Source organism: Bos indicus, chromosome 13, assembly GCF_029378745.1.
Source record: "Bos indicus isolate NIAB-ARS_2022 breed Sahiwal x Tharparkar chromosome 13, NIAB-ARS_B.indTharparkar_mat_pri_1.0, whole genome shotgun sequence".
NCBI classification, from domain to species: domain Eukaryota; kingdom Metazoa; phylum Chordata; class Mammalia; order Artiodactyla; family Bovidae; genus Bos; species Bos indicus.
In genome coordinates this window covers 45,405,791-45,427,312 of record NC_091772.1, presented here as the reverse complement: position 1 = coordinate 45,427,312, position 21,522 = coordinate 45,405,791, and positions in this window count along the sequence as shown.

Genomic DNA, 21,522 nt, shown 5'->3' with positions numbered 1-21,522 from the left:
GCCTAAATTTTTGTCAAGGATCTTGATGCAATGTGATTGATACTAAGGCTTGGAGAGACACCATCACAAGAGATGGTTTTCTTTAGTCTCAAAGAATACAGGGATTTACGGAGATGATCATCGTGCTCCCAGAGGAGTAACTTCTCAACACTCAGGTCCCTCCGTACTGCCGAGGGATATCACCTGTGTGCAGTGAAGACTTTGCCAGTATTTGTCACAGCCTTCACCAATATCTTAGGGGTTTTCGCATATTCATGGCCACCCACTGCTCTGACTCCTGAAGACTTGCTTGCCAGTTCCTAAGGGGTAAATACCAAGCACTGAATAGTTACTGCAAAGTCAGATGAAATTAAGCTTTACCTTTCTAAGCCAATTCACAAGACTAGACATGAAGGCTGCCTGAGGCCCCTGTTACAAACAATGTGAACAAGATAAACATTTGAATTTATTTTTCTGTATATTGAAAAAAAGGAACAAATGACACATAAATACAGGGGGAAAAATAGAGATACTCTTTCAAACATAAGAAGTACTCCCATTCCTGGGAATGCATTTTTTCCATCCTAGCTATGGTAAGATAAAAAATAAAATGAGAAAAACAATTTAGGACATCGTGTTTTAAATGAGCCCTTCTTCTTCTTCTACTTCTTTTTTTGCTTTGTTTTAGTGGAGATCTCAGAGCCTTTCTCCTTGTATTTATTTAACAGAGATCTTGGAATGATCTCACCAGTTTAAATTAATAAAGCATTTGAAAGGCTGAGTGGCTATGCCACAGAAGCCGTTTGAGGCATCCATTGTGGAAAAAAAAAAAAGCAAGCATTTATATAATTTACTATCATAAATAATAAGAGCAAAAAATGATGATAGAATGCTTAGCTTGGTGAACTGTCAGAGCAGTTTCTAAAGAATTCCATGATGGAGAGAAATTACAATGTCCAGCCTGGGGATCTTGGCTCGGGAAATGGTGGCATGCCAGGTCCCATTTTTTTTTATAGTAATTCCAAAACATAATTGTGTTCCTGCTGCTTGAGAACTTAAGATCTGGCAATAGTTAAACTAAATTTTAACAAACAAACAGAAAAGGGATAAAAATTTTTTTTGGAGTCCATGCATCATTTATTGAAAAATAATTATAAAGACCAGAAAGTCCAAATTAGAGTTGTTCAGTCACTAAGTCATGTCCAACTCCTTGCAACTCCAAGCCTGTAACACACCAGTCTTCCCCATCCTTCACTATCTCCCAGAGTTTTCTCAAACTCATGTTCACTGAGCCAGTGATGCTATCTAACCATCTCATCCTCTGCCACCAGCTTCTCCTCCTCCCTTCAATCTTCCCCAGCATCAGGGTCTTTTCATGAGTTGGTTCTTCACATCAGTGGCCAAAGGATTGGAGATCTAGCTTCAGCATCAGTTCTTCCAATGAATATTCAAGGTTGATTTCCTTTAGGATTGACTGGTTTGATCTCCTTGCAATCCACGGGACCTTCAAGTGTCCTCTCCAACACCACAGTTCGAGGTTATTGGTATTTGAGATGTGAAGAGCATGGAGTCTGGAACTAAGGAAACCATGCTGCCATTACGTGACCATCTGGGACAACTTTAAGTTGTGTGGCCTTTTGCTATCTTCAAATAGGTAGACCAGTTGTACATTGGGGCTTGGCCAGGAAAGTCACTTGTTAAGAAAGTAATTAATGTGAGTCAAATTATTATTAATAACTTGAATCAAATAATTTGCTTTTTAGACTTGCCCCATAAAATTAGCTATATAAATATAATTGAGTCATTGCAGAACTGAAATTTAGTTAACCATGTTCAGCACAAGTGTGCTCCATTTCCATTTGAAGAGGTAGTTTTCATGGTGACTGATTCTAACTTTATTCTTGCAGAATGAAAGTTTGCAGGCAAACAAACAACTGCCCTGTGCAATTGCATAGGAAGCAAAATCTAACTTTCTAAATAAACAAGTAATCTAAAGATGAGAATCCCACTGCAGATGCAAGGGTTGAAAAATGTGCAGGGAAAATCTTGAAGGTGCCAGAATGGTTCTGTGAAGCCCTGACAGTGTGTTAGGAACTCACAGGTCCCCACTCTGATACAAGAATCCAAGTCACATAGAAAGAGCAAAGTTCAGTTACTCTGGCACTCTTTCATCCATCATTCTGGAGGGAAGTAAAACCTAAATCAGGTCTGTAGAAGTTTAAGCAGTAAACACCAGTGTAACTGCTCAGCCATGGGATGTAAGGACTTCCCACTTTGACCTCTAATGACTCCCCAGGGTCTCAAGGAGGTACATCATTTTTTTCCTGATTTGTAAAGTAAGTAAATAAATGGTCACAAAGAAAGTTTCCATGGAAACTGGGCTTATTGGAAATATGAAAATCACTGAAACACTTGAATGCCAAACTCTCAAAGAGGACTTTAGAACTTATGCCTTATCAGAGAGTAAAACTGTGTAGGCATCCATTCAAGTTCACACAGGAGGCAGGGAACAGGATTATTTCAAGTAGGCAAAGCAATAAAACAACAAACACACAAAATCTGACGTTTGATCTTCACACATTGTGTTTTACTCCTGACTAGAGGAGCTATGGATTAATTAAGAATCAATTAAATTCATTTTCTGAGAAGGCTCACAGAGTCCCATGGTGTTCTTAGAGAGAACAGTTAGAGAATTACATTTCGTGATGAAGCAGCACCTTCCAGGGAGCGTTTGATGTTAAACCAGGTACAGAAAAAGCATGACCTCAAATCAAACCTGAGTCTGGGAGAAAAAGCTATTTGTTTTATGACTTGGTTGTTGCTAGAAAATGCTTAATTGACTTGTGTAAGTTTGAATAATGCCAATGGCAGGGATTCATTTCTCATTCTCTAACACCCTCACCTTCCCCTACCCATCCCTGCATGGCAACCAGAAGCAGTCCAAGCCTGAGGCTGAACATCCAGACAGAATAATGCCCTCAGATTCTCACTACCTGGACCGACTCCTAACCGAGGAAGGAGGGGCTGTCTGGTCCAGGACCTGGAAGGAGGAAGTGGGTGTGCATGGTCCAGTGGGCATGTCCCTTCTCCTCAGAGTTTGGCGGTCGTACAGGGAGATGACTTCTGCTGCACTTTATCAAAGTTAAAGGCACTCCCGGGACACCTTCAGATCTCCAGCTCTCCCTGTGATGGGGTGAACACATTTGCCTCATTCCCAGCAGCAAGAACAAGCTCCTAGAGCCCGTGAACCACAGTCATGTGGTCTTTAATCCATCAGGTAAGTGACAGCTGGTTTCCCACCTGTCTCTCTATCCTCCTTTTCAGCTGGTTCTAAATTGAAGCAAAGAAGCGGGTGCTGTTTATCAGAGCCCCTCAAACCTTCATGGCATGCATGAGGGATGCAGATGCAAAATATCATTCCTAATTCATTTTAAGCTGTTCAGTCCAGTTCAGTCACTTGGTCATGTCCAGCTCTTTGTGACCCTATGAAATGCATAGCACCAGGCTTCCCTGTCCATCACACTCCCAGAACTTGCTCAAACTGATGTCCATCGAGTCGGTGATGCCATCCAACCATCTCATTTTCTGTTGTCCCCTTCTCCCGCCTTCATTCTTTCCCAGCATCAGGGTCTTTTCCAATGAAACCACCATCTCACATAAGAAGAAGTGGGTGAGCAAAGCCTTCCAGGTACTTCTGGTAATTTTTATGATCCTTTTTAAGCCTTTGCACTTTAAATTCCTCTTCACTAAGCATACACAAAATCCCCTGTATTCTGTCTCCTTTGTTTTACATGAACAAGCTTTCCAATTAGAAACAGAACTTATGCAAAATTCACAAGTGGACATTTATACAAAGCAAACAAAAATAATGGGATTGCTCTATTGCTTATGTAGATCCTGCAAACATGACGTGGGTCCTAAGGATTGGTAGCCTCCCACACCATCACTTGCACCCATCAGTGGGGTTGTCTTACTTCTTGCTGTCAGGAAAGGTGCCCTGCATAGTTAAGACCTTTCTCTGGATGGGAAAAGAACTGGGTTTTCCCAGTGGCTCAGCTGGTAAAGAACCTGCCTGCCAATGCAAGAGACACAAGAGACTCAGGTTCAATCCCTGGGTCAGGAAAACTCCCTGGAGAAGGAAATGGCAACCCACTCCAGTATTCTTGCCTGGAGAGTTCCATGGACAGAAGAGCCTGGTTGGCTACAGTCCAGGGGATCACGAAGAATCCACTGAGTGTGTACGCACTGGCCATGTGAGACTGTGATTCTCTCTTTCTGTAAAAATGCTCACATACACTTTGACTCCTCTTTCTTGTTTGAGATACTCTTTAATCATAGCCACATCCAAGAAATGATAATGAAGCTAGAGCACCAACACATTAAATAAGGCAGGACAAGCAGTCTCTAAAATATATACGGAATTCACTCCTCACAAAAGAGCAAAATTCTGAAAGGCATTGTTCATACATTGGAGAAACCATGATGCCTCTCATCCCACCATCCTGACAGATGTTCAGACAGTAACTTCCTTTATAAGTGGATGTCTGTGTCCACTTCCTGCAGGCAATTATTGGGAATTCCCCTTTAGAAAAGATGCTATGAATGAACATTTACTGGCATCAACAGTATCCTTCCTGGCCACTAATTCTTTGTGTCTTTTACTAAAGGTGGTTTTTGTTTAGTCTCTCAGTCGTGTCCGATTCTTTGCTACTGTAGCCGTCTAGGCTCCACTGTCCATGGGATTCTCCAGGGGAGAACTGGAGTGGGTTGCCATTTCCTTCTTCAGGGGATCTTCTGGACCCAGGGATTGAACCTGCATCTCCTGCATTGGCAGACATATCCTTCACCACTCTGTCACCAGGGAAGGCCCTTTACTGAAGGTAAAACCTACTGAAACCTCTCCTGAAGGTCTTGAAGACTTAACCAACAGACCATCAGGCATATTTAAAAATCATAAAGTTCCCTAAAGTTTGGGAACAACTTTCTTGCCCTTTTCCTTAAATAAATTTTTATTTAGTAGAGGAGACATTGTAAATGTAGACAAGATTTGAGAATAAAAAGGGGGTTGTGATGGACTCATACTTCAGTGAACACCTGCGTGGCCCCGTTCCCTCTGACCTGACGCCTCAGCCCCAGACCATCCCTCTGAAGACAGAGCAGGTGATGCTGAGGACCCAGGGGGCTCCTGCCAAGTCCGGGCCCACTGTGACACATGGTTCTGCAGAGGCTGCTGCGGAATGCAGGACTTCACACCCTACAGCGTGGACACCTGGGGAGGAGAGGGACAGAAGGGCTGAGAGGAAACCGTTCTCTCGTCTTTTCCTCTGCTGGACCATCCCAAGTTGCAGCAGCTCCTATGACCCACTTGAGGATGTCCCATTGGGTGAGAGGTCAGCGGCTCTTGTCGCAAAGAGGGGCTGGCCAGGAAGTGTGCATCTCTGCGTTTCGTCTCCTACCTGCTCCTCCCGCCTTTGTCCTCCCTTGCTCTCACTGCCCTGGGTTTGCACTCACCTGTACAGTGTCAACATATAAGTTTTTGCCTTAGTCTCTGTTTTCCTGGGAACCCAGTACAAAAGAATCGTGTTTTATTTAAAGTTTTTCTTCAAAGAAAAACAAATGATCGTTTGAAAAATTCGATGAAGTTACCCTACACTTACTTGTGTGTTCAATGGCCCTATTGAAGCATAGGAATTTCTGAAGCTGTTTCCAGAATATGTGCACTTTGAAAGACAGATGAATCACTGAAGCAGTTTATTAGCTCATTGTTATTCGTGATGAGCCAATATTTACCATATAATTATTTACACCTTTTCTAATAATATGGGAACTATTAAAAATCTTCATGTAGGCGAAGTAATTGCACTGGGTCACCTTCAAGATTATGTTACTAGCTGGCCTCCAGCAGGTGTTCATTTCATCTGATTTATATCATTTTTACTTACATTCCACCAAAGCATAGTAATTATGTAACAGAGCAAAGTAAATTCTACAGAATATCATAAAATGATAATCACAGGCTTGGTGAACATATGAATAAAGGAACTAGTCCTCTACTTTCATGGTGTAATAAATAAATATCTGGGAACTATTCCCTACAAGTAATAGAAGAAAGACATTGGTAAATGTTAAATACATAACACATACAAACAATATGTAAATAGGATTTATTATATGGTTAACTTGAAAAACAAATTGTTCCATTTATCAATGTAAAATCATTACATTTAACCACTTGCTCATCTAGGATGTGCAAAAGAAATCTCTATCTTAGGCTTGATTTAAAATTATCAGCTACGATTTTGCATGCTCTTTTTGTTCTCATTATTCAGTGCCAAATGTAATGTATTTTTGGGAGTCAATGATTGGTATAAAGTCTCAGAAAAATAAAACTTGCTATAGACAAAGCACTTGTGTTCCATTTCAGATTTAATTTTTGCACTATAGTTTCGACAACATTTGATGATGATGATACAGATTTTCTTTTCATAGATAATCAGTTTTTGACTGATTTATTTTGCTTTATTTTTAAGGTGGGTTGTTATTGAATGTGTCAAGTTTTGGCAGTAGAGTGAAACAGGAAAGCAAGATCATTCTACAGAACATCACCCAAGTTTTTACATATGATTTTTGTTGAGAAAATCAAGAATTCTATGAAAAATAGGACTAGATTACATTGTCAGACCATAAATCAATGTTATTAAGTTAGTCAACACATAGAAAATTTGTTTTCATTATCAAGAGATAACTCATAAGGCATGACAAAAATGAAATATCTCTTCTTTCAATCTGCCTGACTCTTTCATCTTACCTGCATGAGATGTTGACTACTTTATGAAACAGCCTAAAAAGCTTTTTAAAATATTTCAAATTCTAGGAATGTTTCATGTTCATGTTGATATTTTTAAGGCAGATCACTCCCTGAACTTGAACATGCTATTAAGATATCTGAAGAATCTTCACCTACTTTGCGAATGTGTGAATCTATTGAAAGTAAGAAGTGCCACTACTAAAATCTCTCTGTCTTAACCTTGGTAGAAACGGTGGGGAGATTTGAGTAGGCAAAAAGCTTTTTCCTATATTTTGACAAAACCTCAAAAATATTTTTAGGTATTTGCATTTTTGCAGGAAAAAAAAAGTGTTTGATTTTCCAAGCAGTATTATACCTTGAATTATAGCTGCAATCATGCTACATTCCCCTTCAACAACTTTCAGTTTTCCTTTTCCTGTAGAATACAGCCCTAAACTGCGTTCCAGACTGGCAGCTTTCTGCTGATGGATCTTGACCTCATCTAGTTTTCAGAGGTCATTGCTGTATTTTGTGTCTTTTCACAAAGCTTTATCAGAATTACACTACCTTTTCTACTTATGCACTAAAATCTCCTTAGGCCTGAGCTGACATTTAAAATATATAAGAGGAAGTGGTGCTCAGGGAAACCCCAGTCAGAACAGACTTGTGACTAGCCAGCATGGGGAAAATGTGTCAAAATCCTACAGCTGCATCTACTCTAGGTCTTTACCTGAATGCTTCGTGTATCCCTTTCTTATAGGTCTTTTATGGACTGAATGTTTGTGCTCCGAAAATTCTTATATTAAATCCTAAACCCAGTGTGATGGTGTCAGGAGTGGGGGCTTTGGGAGGTCATGAGGTCCTGGGGTGGAGCCACCATGATGGGTGAGTTCCCTTATACAGGAGACCCTGGAGAGCCCTTACCCTCTTCCTCCAGTGAGACACTGTGAGAAAATACCATCTGTGAACCAGGAAGTGGGTTCTCACCAGACAGCAAATTTGCCAGATCTCTGGTTGGAGACTTGCAGCCTCCAGAAAGGTGAGAAACATATTTCTATTGTTAAAACTCCTGTCTGCGGTGTTCAGTTACGACAGCCCAGGCCAACTGACACACCAGTTCAGTTCAGTTGTTCAGTCATGTCTGACTATTTGTGACCCCATGGACTGCAGCACACCAGGCCTCCCTGTCCATCACTAACTCCCAGAGTTTGCTCAAACTCATGTCCATTGAGTTGGTGATACCATCCAACCATCTCATCCTCTGTCATCCCCTTCTCCTCCAACCTTATATCTTTCCCAGCATCAGGATCTTTTCCAATGAGTCAGTTCTTTGCATCAGGTGGCCAAAGTATTGCAGTTTCAGCTTCAGCATCAGTCCTTCCAATGAATATTCAGGACTGATTTCCTTTAGGATGGACTGGTTTGATCTCCTTGCAGTCCAAGGGACTCTCAAGAGTCTTCTCCAACACCACAGTTCAAAAGTGTCAATTCTTTGGCACTCAGCTTTCTTTATAGTACAACTCTCACATCCATACATGACTACTGGAAAAACCATAACCTTGACTAGACAGACCTTTGTCAGCAAAGTAGTTTCTCTGCTTTTTAATATGCTGTCTAGGTTGGTCATAACTTTTCTTCCAAGGAGCAAGCATCTTTTAACTTCATGGCTGCAGTCACCATCTGTAGTGATTTTGGAGCCTCAAAAGATAAAGTCTGTCACTGTTTTCACTGTTTTGTTTTGTTTTGTTTTTAATTAAAGGGCGTGCGCCGGGGCAGGGGGCGTCAGGGAGGAGGCCGACCTTGGGTCCCTGAGGCCTCCCCAACCCTGGGATCCCTAGCCCGCGCCTGCCCTTGGACTCCCCAGCTGCTCTGGGCTGTTTTCACTGTTTCCCCATCTATTAGCCGTGAAGTGATGGGACCAGATACCATGATCTTCTGAATGTTGAGTTAATAACTTAATACCATGATCTTCTGAATGTTGAGTTTTAAGCCAACTTTTTCACTCTCCTCTTTCACTTTCATCAACAGGCTCTTTAGTTCTCTGCTTTCTGCCATTAGGGTGGTGTCATCTGCATTTCTGAAGTTATTGATATTTCTCCTGGAAATCTTGATTCCAGCTTGTGCTTCATCCATGATGCACTCTACATATAAGTTAAACAAGCAGGGTGACAATATACAGCCTTGACGTACTCCTTTTCCTATTTGGAACCAGTCTGTTGTTCCATGTCCAGTTCTAACTGTTGCTTCTTGATCTGCATACAGATTCCTCAGGAGACAGGTCAGGTGGTCTGGTATTCCCATCTCTTTCAGAATTTTCCACAGTTTATTGTGATCCACACAAAGGCTTTGGCATAGTCAATAAAGCAGAAGTAGATGTTTTTTTGGAACTCTCTTGCTTTTCAATGATCCAACAGATGTTGGCAATTTGATCTCTGGTTTCTCTGCCTTTTCTAAGTCCAGCTTAAACATCTGAAAGTTCATGGTTCATGTACTATTAAAGCCTGGCTTGGAGAATTTTGAGCATTACTTTGCTAGCATGTGAGATGAGTGCAATTGTGCAGTAGTTTGAGCATTCTTTGGCAATGCCTTTCTTTGGGATTGAAATGAAAACTGACCTTTTCCGGTCCCGTGGCCACTGCTGAGTTCCAAATTTGCTGGCATATTGAGTGCAGCACTTTCACAGCATCATCTTTCAGGATTTGAAATAGTTCAACTGGAATTCCATCACCTCCACTAGCTTTGTTCGTAGTGATGCTTCCTAAGGCCTAGTTGACTTTGCATTCTAGGACGTCTGGCTGTAGGTAAGTGAACACATCATTGTGATTATCTGGGTCATGAAGATCTTTGTTGTATAGTTCTTCTGTGTATTCTTTCCACCTCTTCTTATTATCTTCTGCTTCTGTTAGGTCCTTACCATTTCTGTCCTTTATTGTGCTCACCAGGGAAATACAAAAATTAGACCACAGTAAAACCTACTTTTCCTTATCCCTCTCACCAACTACAGCTAAGAACCCTGGCTACTACATGTAGAACCAACCTACAGAGACTCTGGAAAGGGAAGAGAAGAAAGGAGGCCAGCCAGGGGTGTTAGGACCCAAGGAAAAGCCCAGTGGTTATTCCTGGGTTTTCCCTATGCCTCAAACCTCCCAGATTGATGAAAAAAATCATCAACTCAGAAATACCAATTGGTACAATCACAAAAGCCCCAAGAAAAACCTGGAAATGGGCAGCCTTCCATGATGGAAATCTTTTAGCCAACAATGGTTCTACTCCAGACAAGAAGCACAGAAAAGCTGTGGTCACAAACACCAAGTCCAGTAGGAAATGCAAAATGAAGCTGCCCTGAAGGGCTTCCCTGGTGGCTCAGTGGTAAGGAATCCACCTGCCAACACAGGAGACGTGGGTTCCATGGGTCTAGGAAGATCCCACGTACTATGGAACAATGAAGCCCAGGCACCACACCTACTGAGCCCACGAGACACAGCTACTGAAGCCTGTGCATCCTACAACCCGAGCTCCACAGCAAGAGGAGGCACCGTGATGAGAAGCCACCACAACTAGAGAAAAAGCAGCAGTGAAGATCCAGCACGGCCAAAAGTTAACACAATTTTTTTAAAAAGCTACCCTGAAACACCACCCCACACTTATCAGACCATCCAAGATGAAAACACAGTGGCACCGTCTCTTTTTCTTGATGAGAAAGAACATAAATTCAGGAGGACAGTTTGGTAGATTCTTAAAAACTAAACATGAACTATCATATGACACAGCATTTGCACACATGGGCAAATCTCAGAAAAATGAAGATTTACGTTTCACACAAAAACTTTTCCAGGAATGTGAACAACAGCCACACTAATAATAGCCAAACCTTTCAACCTCCCAGAAGTCCTGCAGTAGATGAATGTATATGCTGTGGGACGTCCGTACCAAGGAATATTTCTCAACAATAAAAAGAAGACATTGATAGAGAAACCTGGATCTCCAGGGAATTATGTGAAGCAGAATAAAAATTAATCCCAAGGGGTGCACACTCCGTGATTCTATTTGCAGCATATTCTTGAAATGGCGAAACTGTGGAAATGGAGAAAAGATTGATGGGTTTCAGGGGTTTCAAAGAATCTGGGAGTGGAAGGGAAGTGCGTGTGTCTACATGAGGGCCACCTGAGGAGTGCTTATGAGATGGAAACATCGGTGTCTTAGATGTGACGTTCTACTGTCATTTTTCAAGATGTTGGACTCAGAAATTTTTGGTGAAATTGACTCAGACAGTAAAAAAATCACCCACAATACGGGACACCTGGGTTTGATCCCTGGGTTGGGAAGATCCTCTGGAGGAGGGCATGGCTGCTGCTGCTAAGTCGCTTCAGTCGTGTCCAACTCTGTGCGTCCCCGTAGACGGCAGCCCACCAGGCTCCCCCGTCCCTGGGATTCTCCAGGCAAGAACACTGGAGTGGGTTGCCATTTCCTTCTCCAATGTATGAAAGTGAAAAGGGAAAGTGAAGTTGCTCTGTCTTGTCCGACTTAGCGACCCCATGGACTGCAGCCTACCAGGCTCCTCCATCCATGGGATTTTCCAGGCAAGAGTACTGGAGTGGGGTGCCATTGCCTTCTCCAGAGGGCATGGCCACCCACTTTAATTATTGCCTGGAGAATCTCCAGTATTCTTGCCTGGAGAATCCCCATGGACAAAAGAGCCTGGCAGCCTGCAGTCCATGGGATTGCAAAGAGTGAGAAATGACTGAGCAACTAAACACACACACACACACACACACACACACTCTCTCACACAACTACCTGTATATCTTCAGTGATCACAACATTAGAAGTTTAAAAAAAACTCTCACTTTAATTCCCCAGTCTTTTCAAGTTGTTTCCGTATTAAAACACTCAAAATCCGAAAGAGGTAAACAGCACTGCAGTTGGTAAGACACAAATGTGAGACTGGCCACTTTCCCTGGCATGAGGTCCCTAATTAGCTCTCTGATCAGCAGTTGACAGATTAGACAAGAATGTCTGAGTACAGCAAATACATAAAAGTAGAAATTAAAAGAAGAATGACTAGATGAATCTGAATGGGAGAGATCAGAGTGCCCCCTCCCCACCACCTTTGGGCACCGAAGGAAGGCCCTTACCTTTCTGGAAGGAGGATCTGCAATGCTTCTTTTCCAGGGATGCTGGCTCAGTGATTAAGGATAAGTTAACAGTACAGGTCCATTTGGAAGGGGACACATAAGAAGGGTTGAAAGGTACTGTCAGTAGATCCACATTTAAGGAACTAAAGGAAGCAGAAACGGAGGGAACATGGACAGGAAAAACACACACAGGTCATTTTCCTAATGACATCTGACTTTCCCAGACGGATGCTCACAAGGCCGCAAGCTGGGGGAGGACTAAACGCAGAGGAGGAAGCGTCAGTGTGAAGTCATGTGATGGGAGACACCAACACTGATATTAGGTGGATAAACAAGAACTGGAGTCCCCTCCCCACTGCCCCACTCCTCCACTGGGCTTTGCAGGTTTGAAGGGATCTTTTATGTTGTAGATTGGATAGTCCTGGAACACAGTGATTGCTCAAGAACTAATGTTTTAAAATCTTCATTTTTATCTTTCTCGGGGAAATGCTGACCTTACTGCATACAGGGCGCTTTCTGAGGGTCCTCAAGCCAGAGAACCTTCTAGAGACATCTGTGTGCCTGTGAGGGGCCTCCTGAGTCTTAGTTGTCATGGCAACAGTGCACTCCTCATAAAGGCCTGTCGTGGTCCCCCCGAGGTAACACACTGTCCCTTCGGTCAACCCTCGTCTCCTACCACTTCCTTTGGCACAAGCAGTTCAAACATGGATCATTTAGGATGGAGAACACAAGAATAATTCACTCAATGGTGGGTGCTTTATGTAATCTGGAGCCTTTTATCATAGTCATGCATATTAAAAGTTTTTCTCCCACAAATTTATTCTAAGAATGAAGCCATTACCTAGATCAGCAAGGTGAGGAGGTTACCCCTCCTGGCCCCTGATTCCCAAAGTCCTGGGAATGTTTGTCCTGTCTCCAAACCAGCTCATGTTCTCCCAGAAACCACAGTGAACAGCATATGTTTTTGTCTCCAGTTTCTGCCCAAGGATGTGCTGGGATGCAGAAAGGGGTCGCAATGTGAATCTACTCGACAGTACAAGGCAGAGCGCTTCTCTCTGCTTTATACAGAGAGAGGAGGAAGGAAAATCATGTTTCTACTTGTGGAATCTACTCTGTTATACACTTGTTCTTGTCAGTCACTAAGTCGTGCCTGACTCTTTGCAACCCCATGGACTGCAGCACATCAGGTTCCCCTGTTAGCTCAAATTCATGTCCATTGAGTTGCTGTTGTTATCTAATCATCTCATCCTCTGCCGCCCCCTTCTCCTTTCGTCTTGAATCTTTCCCAGCATCAGGGTCTTTTCCAAACATTACAGGTAAATAAACGTGAGAATCAATTGAATATATAGAGTCATAGTCCCTGGCTTTTGCCCTTATGCTCAATTTGTCACTATATTTGTCATATAGTGGTCAGTCTAGAGAGTAAAAGTATCTGACAAAGAGATGGACCAAGAAAAGCAGAATTCATCCTTTTATATTAGCCCCAATTCTACCTCCTTTTGCTATCCTCTTTCTTCATGGCCCGAGATCCCAAATTCCTTTCTTTCTTCCACTAAGAAAGCAATGGCTGCATCAAACCATCAGGGAGAAATTTTTGCTGCAAAAAATCCAGGAGGAGGAAAGTTAACACCTCGTTGCCAAGTTTCCAAATTTCCATTTTCACCTCATGGGTTTTCCTCCCTATTAAAACGTGGTGGAAAGCCACAGAGGAAATGACCTACCACAAGTCAATTAGTGGTTTGTCTTGCCAGGGAAAATAGTGCTGTTGTTTGGGCACTCATGGTCACTGATCCAGGATCCCTGAAAGCACAGCAGCTTCAGCTGTGAACATCCAACAGGAGGTGCACATGGTGGGGGTCTGCAGGGAGAGAGGGTCTTCATGGGGCTTTTTGGGGAAAAAAATCTCAGCTTTCCAGATGAGCAAGAAAAGGTTTTCTAAAATATTTCCAACTTGGACCCACTTATTTCAGTGCATTCAGGATAACCACTCTTGCTCCAGTGCTGGAGGTCGTTCTGACAGGGATCCTCTAGGACCATCAGTCACGTCTGGACTGCATGTTTCTTTTGCTCTCGCAGTGAAATAAAGAGTGGTCTGAGCAAAACACATGGCTTGCCAAGCACTTTGCAAGGCTCCAGTTATGTATAATTTCCACGTTAACAACAAGCGAAGAAACAAAGCCACTGGCACAGCATCGGAGGAAGGTACATGCCAGCTGTGGGAACATCCTCCACCAGACTCACGGGAAATCAGGACTGTTAACGTGAGTATCCAGTGCACGGAGTGCACCGTGGGCTGACGGAGGCTGGTTTTCACTTTGTCTCTTCAATTTTTCACACTTGAGAAGGAGAAGCTGTGAAAAATCGCAGTCTGCCCTCTTCAGTCTTAGGGTAAATTCCTGGCTCTTGATGATTAAGTCGCCTACTCGCAGACTCCCCCACATCTGTGCCAATATTCCAAGCGTCCAGATATAATTTCCACGTCACCACTCTTCTCAGCTTACTGTGCAAGATTTGACATGTATCTAACTTGAAAATTTTAAAATAAGCCCACGTAAAATTTAATATTCAATTGGCTTCCCTGGTAAAGAATCTGCCTGCCAATGAGGAGATGTAGGTTTGATCCCTGGGTCAGGAAGATTCCCCTGGAGGAGGACATGGCAACCCACTCCAGTATTATTGCCTGGAGTATCTCATGGACAGAGGAGCCAGGCAGGTTACATTACATAGGGTCACAGAGTCAGACATGGCTAAGCAACTGAGTACACACACATATGGGATGTATACACATGTATGCCTACATACATTTGCATGCATATGTACTGGCCCTTATTCTGCCTATTGCAAGAAATCCATGTTTTCTCCCTCAGCGACTATGAAGCTGAAAGCACTAACCCATCTAGAGGAGGACGGGCTTTCTTTTCTCCTCCTCTCCCCTCCTAGCTGGCCATCATCACGGCTCTGTCACACCTTTGGTTGCACAGCCAGATTCTCTCTCTCTCGGGGGCAATGACCCAGCAGACATCACAAAGGAAAGAAAGGAGATTTTCTTCCCACCCCTGACCCCTGCACCCAAGGTCAGCAACGTTTATGCACGTCCGCAGGGCTACCACTGACGGACCCAGGTAACAGACTCACAGAGGCAAGAAAGTGAGGGTAGAGGTTTAGAGCCTCCTGAAGCCTGGACTTCAGATTCCCAGACCGTTACTTCTGCTCTGGTCCATCTGTCAGAGCAAGAGTTGAGACCAGCTGGGACCCAAGGATGTAAAGAAACAGACTCCACCTATAGATGGAAGAGCAGCAGTCCACCATGGTAGTGAGTTGTTGTTACCACCCGGCGGGGACAAGAGGAAGGAGATGAGGCTCCAGGAAGCTCCTGGAAACATTCCTGTGTGACCACGCCCAGGATTTAAAGAGGTAATGGAGGACGCCAGCCATCGTGCTGCTGGAGCACCAAAATCTCAGAGCCCTTCAAGATTCATACTTCTGTCACTGCATGTGACATAGAAACCTGACAGTCTAAATGGCTGGCTGAAAGTAACTAGAAGGCTAACTTGTGTTGGAAAAGGAATATTACAAAGGCTTACCATAATCTGATGGTGAGTCCCAAGTAGTAGAATTTTAACATTTTCTCACCAGTTTCATGTAACTGAGTGTGTGTGTTTAACTAATTTGCTGTTTCTCTCTGCCCCTCTTCTGCCGTTTTCTATAGGATATTTGGTGGTGAATGAGCTTATAATTTAATCTGTGAGTTTCATTTTATGAAAAAAAATTCTGACAGAACTCAAGGAAGAATGGATATGACCCAGAGAAACTTGATAACCATGGGTGTCCATTCTGATGTGAGGGTGTGTCTCTTCTTGTAAAAGGGCCAACAGTGTCTTCAGCTGATAAAAAGAGTGTGGCTGAGATCCGGTGTCAGCAACTGTTCTGAACTCCAGGTCTGCTCAGAAGGATGCACAGGTGTTGGGCAGTTGTTGCATTTTTAACACTTTGCCTTGTAAGCTCAGGAGCATCTGAATCTCCACCCTTAGAGGAGACCTCCAAAGACAGGTGGGGGCGCGGGCCACCCGCCACTGCACCCAGGGCAAGGAGGCTGCTGGTCCTCACAGCTGGCCAGTCACAGGCAGGTTTGCAGGCTGAGGAGGCTGTTTAGACATTTCTCCCTGGTAATTCCAATCTGAGGAATTGTAAAGGTGCACTTACCATGCTTTCAGTGCAGTTGAGATCCATGGTGCGGGGAGAGTTAACATACTGAAACAAGGTCGTCATTATCACCATCATCATCACAGACCCCAACTGACTTCTTTGGTTAACTCTGTTTTTTTTTTTTTTTTTTTTGGTTAAAATATTCAGAGTTGCCCTGGAAATGAATAGAGATCATTCTGTCGTTTCTGAGATTGAATCCAAGTACTGCATTTTGGACTCTTGTTGACTATGATGGCTACTCCATTAACCGTGAACTTCCAGATGTTCAAGCTGGTTTTAGAAAAGGCAGAGGAACCAGAGATCAAATTGCCAACATCTCTGCTGGATCATCCAAAAAACAACAGAGTTCCAGAAAAACATCTATTTCTGCTGTACTGACTATGCCAAAGTCTTTGACTGTGTGGATCACAATAAACTGTGGAAAATTCTGAAAGAGATGGGAATACCAGACCACCTGACCTGCCTCTTGAGAAACCTGTATGCAGGTCCAGAAGCAACAGTTAGAACTGGACATGGAACAACAGACTAGTTCCAAATAGGAAAAGGAATATGTCAAGGCTGTAGATTGTCACCCTGCTTATTTAACTTGTATGAAGAGTACATCATGAGAAATGCTGGGCTGGAGGAAACACAAGCTAGAATCAAGATTGCCAGGAGAAATATCAATAACCTCAGATATGCAGATGATACCACCCTTATGGCAGAAAGTGAAGAACTAAAGAGCCTCTTGATGAAAGTGAAAGAGGAGAGGGAAAAAGTTGGCTTAAAACTCAACATTCAGAAAACTAAGATTATGGCATCCAGTCCCATCACCTCATGGGAAATAGATGGGGAAACAGTGGAAACAGTGGCTGACTTTATTTTTCTGGGTTCCAAAATCACTGAAGATGGTGATTGCAGCCATGAAATTAAAAGACGCTTACTCCTTGGAAGAAAAGTTATGACCAACCTAGACAGCATATTAAAAAACAGAGACATTACTTTGCCAACAAAGGTCCTAGTCAAGGCTATGGTTTTCCAGTGGTCATGTATGGATGTGAGAGTTGGACTATAAAGAAAGCTGAGAGTCAAAGAATTGATGCTTTTGAACTGTGGTATTGGAGAAGACTCTTGAGAGTCCCTTGGACTGCAAAGAGATCCAACCAGTCCATCCTAAAGGAGATCAGTCCTGGGTGTTCATTGGAAGGACTGATGTTGAAGCTGAAACTGCAGTACTTTGGCCACCTGATGCAAAGAACTGACTCATTGGAAAAGACCCTGATGCTGGGAAAGACTGAGGGCAAGTGGAGAAGGGGACGACAGAGGATGAGATGGTTGGATGGCATCACCGACTCCATGGACATGGGTTTGGGTGGTCTCCGGGAGTTGGTGATGGATAGGGAGGCCTGGCGTGTTGCAGTTCATGGGGTCGCAAAAAGTCAGACATGACTGAGTGACTGAACTGAACTGATTCAGAGTTGGTTTTGGAACTTTACAACCAAACATAAGGCTCAAGGACGTAAGCAACGACTGTCTGAGCTTCATAGCTGGTATGAGAGATCAGGAAAGGATTCATATAAAAAATTAAGAACTAAAAAATTAGCTAGTTATGTAATCAGTGAAAATTATCTATTTGAATGCAGTTTTGAAATCCGTGCTGTGCTGTGCTATATCGCTTGATTATATCCGATCCTTTGCAATCCCATGGACTATTGCCCTCCAGGCTCCTCTGTCCATGGGGATTCTCCAGGCAAGTTTACTGGAGTGCGTTGCCATGGCCTCCTTCAGGGGATCTTACCAAGCCAAGAGAATAAACCCAGGTCTCCCACTTTGCAGGCAGATTCTTTATCATCTGAGTCACAAGGGAAGCCCAAGAATGCTGGAGTGTGTAGCCTATCCGTTCTCCAGGTGTTCTTCCCAACCCAGGAATCGAACCGGGGTCTCCTGCATTGCAGGCAGATTCTTTACTAGTTAAGCTACCAAGGAAACCCTTCGAAATACATAGTAGGGTTCAAATGTTTTTGGGTTAAATATCCAGATCCTGGTGCTTTATTTATTCTTATCACACTTGAGTTGTCTGAAGGGGCAAAAAAAATGGAAGAAAGTATGTAAATAAAACTTGCTCTGGTATCATTAATTATTAAGAAGAGAAAGAAAACTTATTTTTTATGAAAAAAATAGAAATTTATAATGCTAACATTTATATGTTTTATTCTGATGTTATGTTTTATTTTACTTAAATTAGGTAACATTTTGAAAATAAAAAATATAACATTATTTTCAGTAATAGTGGTAAGAATACTGGAAATCAGTAAAGGGTATTTTCTGCTAACATTAAAATGCGAGCCTAATTGAAAATCCTGATAAAAAGAATAATTTATTTTTCAATAGAATTACTGAATAGCATTTTAAATCCTTTAAGAATTCTCAGAAAGCAACCTTGTTAGAAAAATCTGTTTATGTTTTACTACTTTTAGATTTTAAATTATTCATTCTTGCAAAGCATATTTTTACTGCAGTTCATTAATTTTTAGAATCTATAGGTTTGTAGAACTCAATTTCCTTAATCATGCATGTAAAATTAATTATTAGAATTTTTATTTTGCTGAGTTCAGCGAGTGTGTGGAACCATACGAGATAGCCTTCAGCAAAATATGTAGCATCTAGCAGAAAAAGGAAAAATGATTCTTGTTTTTCCTTAAAATGAATTTTCTGTTTCAATAACTTGTATTCAAATCATTAGGGCAAAATATATCACTTTGCTTTCCTTTGTTCATATTTGCAGCAGAGAAATGGAAATAACAACACTTGTACCCGTTGTAAAATATCTAGCCATACTGTGCATGATATAATTAGGTTTCCTAACAACACAGGTAAAGGAATATTAATTGAAGGAAATCATGAGTAAATCAAGCACTTGTATCCACTTTATTTGCCAATAAACACATAATTTTTAAAAACTAGATGTGGAAAAGATCGTGGAAGTGTTGTATCACAGAGAAACGCCGTTTTTCTTGGATTCAAACGTGGTGCTCCCTGCCCCATTTTACATGTGAATTACATAAAATTCTAGTAGGTACAATTTGAGGATTTTCGCTTCCATTTAGTACTATTTTTAAAAAAGAGGCAGCCATCATTTGGAAGTACAACCATTGTAAAGATCGCTTGTGACCAGCAAAGCAGCCAAAGGTTTGTGTGAATTCGCAGATGACATAGTGTGAACTCCGGAGTGTGCAGAGGGCACTTGTAAATACATGATGGGCAGATCAAGACAAGATCTAATTCTGAAAGCTAAGTTTGGCCTATTGTTGCTCATTTATTATGTGTGTGCTCTTCTATTTTGTGTTATGTTTTGTTGATGATAGAGATACATTTTTTAAAAAGCTGTTTCTATAGGAATTAATGAAATTACTAATACAGTCAGTTATCCAAAACTTTGTCTTTAATAACATGTGACATCTTCGAAAGAGAATTCTCTTGCTACACACATTCCACTAGCATCATCTCATGAATTTTGAAGAGAGACTGTCATTGGAATTTATTTCATACTGGTCTTCAGTCATCAATCTTTAGTATAGAAGGGCTTCCCAGGTGGCACAGCGGTAAAGAGTCCACCTGTCAATGCAGGAGACACCAGAGATGTAGGTTCCATCTCTGGGTTGGGAAGATCCCCTGGAAGAGGAAATGGCAACCCACTCCAGTACTCTTGCCTGGAGAATCCCATGGACAGAGGAGCCTGGCAGGTTATAGTTCATGGGCTAGCAAAGAGTCAGACATGAGTGAGTGACTGAGCACAGCACACTCCAATGTATAATTTAGGGAAGTGAAAGCTGTATTATTACCAAGCCAAATATTTTGTCATTTATCTGAATGCTCTATTATATAACCCCACTCAAATAAGTAAAATGACTTCATTGTCAAAATGTCACCCATGAGTCACACACATTTCAGCACAAGAAAAATGGAGACACGAGAAAGAAACTCCATGTTATAGTTCTGGGTATTCCACCAAGTATTTGTAGAAAAAAAAAATCAAAGGACTGGGGAAAATATATAGAAGACTGGACTGAAAATACTGCTGTTTAATCTTATTTTATATTAGATTCTAAAAGACACAGTTAAGATTTTAAAATCGAAAATTCTATAAAGAATTTTAGGTTATGTGAGAGCCAAAAAGCCTTCTCTGCCTCCTGGACACACAATTAAATATTAATCTTCCAAACAAATGATATGGTAACTGGAATGGAAAAGAGTAGGAATATAAGCTATATTCCGCATGCTGCTGCTTGTTTCGGTGGTATCTTTTTGCCTCGTTGGAATATACATGGAAGATTTACATTCCAAGACAATAAGAGATGGAAAAAAGACAAGGGATGTTTTTTAAAAGCACATTTAGGAATGTTTAAAATGCACCTCGTTTTTGGATTCATTGATTTTTATTCTTTAAAACGAGGCTTTTCTATTTCCAGAGATGACACGCGCATCGTTCAGCCCCACTGAAGAGCCGCACGATTTGTTGCCGGCTATCTCATCAATCCTGCTTTAATCTTCCCGGGGTACTGAAGGAAAACATGCTGAGCTGTAGATTTCCTCTGCGGTGGCAGGAGGAATTGACTGAGCCACACCGCTGCTCTTCTGCAGGTCTTGAGAGTGCCTCTCCCCCGAGTGCTCTCCTCTGCCGCCAGGGCCACGGCCAGGTGTCTGGGAACTGCCACGGTCACAGAGTGTGCTCCATTGATTAACCATGAAAACAGTAATGGGACAGTCACTGAGCCCTGAAACGGCTCCTCTGAACTCCTTCAGGACGTCCAGGGGTCACTACTCATGCTCCCTTGTGAGTATCAGCTTCAAGCTCTCTGGCTGTGGGCTCAACGCTATCTGCAATAAACTGCTTACTTTCCATCACAGCTTAACAACCGCCCGCCAGGGTAGGGTGCTGGGGAACAGAGCAAGGAGCGCCCAGCTTCACAGCTGCAGGAAGGGCCATCTACACCCCCGACTCGGAGGATTTCCAGTCTGGAAAACGACTCTCCAGCACATCAGGAAGTATAGGGAGGTGGTCTCTCAATGTGAATTTCTAGAATTTAAAAGTAAAAAGCTGGCTACTTTTGCACATCCCTTTAACTCTTCAAAGCTCTCTCCTACTTCCTCTGCTGGCTTATTTCTTATTTTACCTAGGGACCATTTCTGAAAATGAGGGGAAACCATGGCAAAACCATGACTAAGAAATATTAAATGGCTTTATGAGAATCACTGAAGGCAGAACTCTGTCAGACTCCCAACCTGTATCTAATCACCCCAACTATACTAATCAGTGTTCAGTTCAATCGCTCTGTCACGTCTGACTCTTTACCACCCCCATGGACTGCAACACGCCAGGCCTCCCTGTCCATCACCAATGCCCAGAGTTTACTCAAACTCATGCCCATTGAGTCT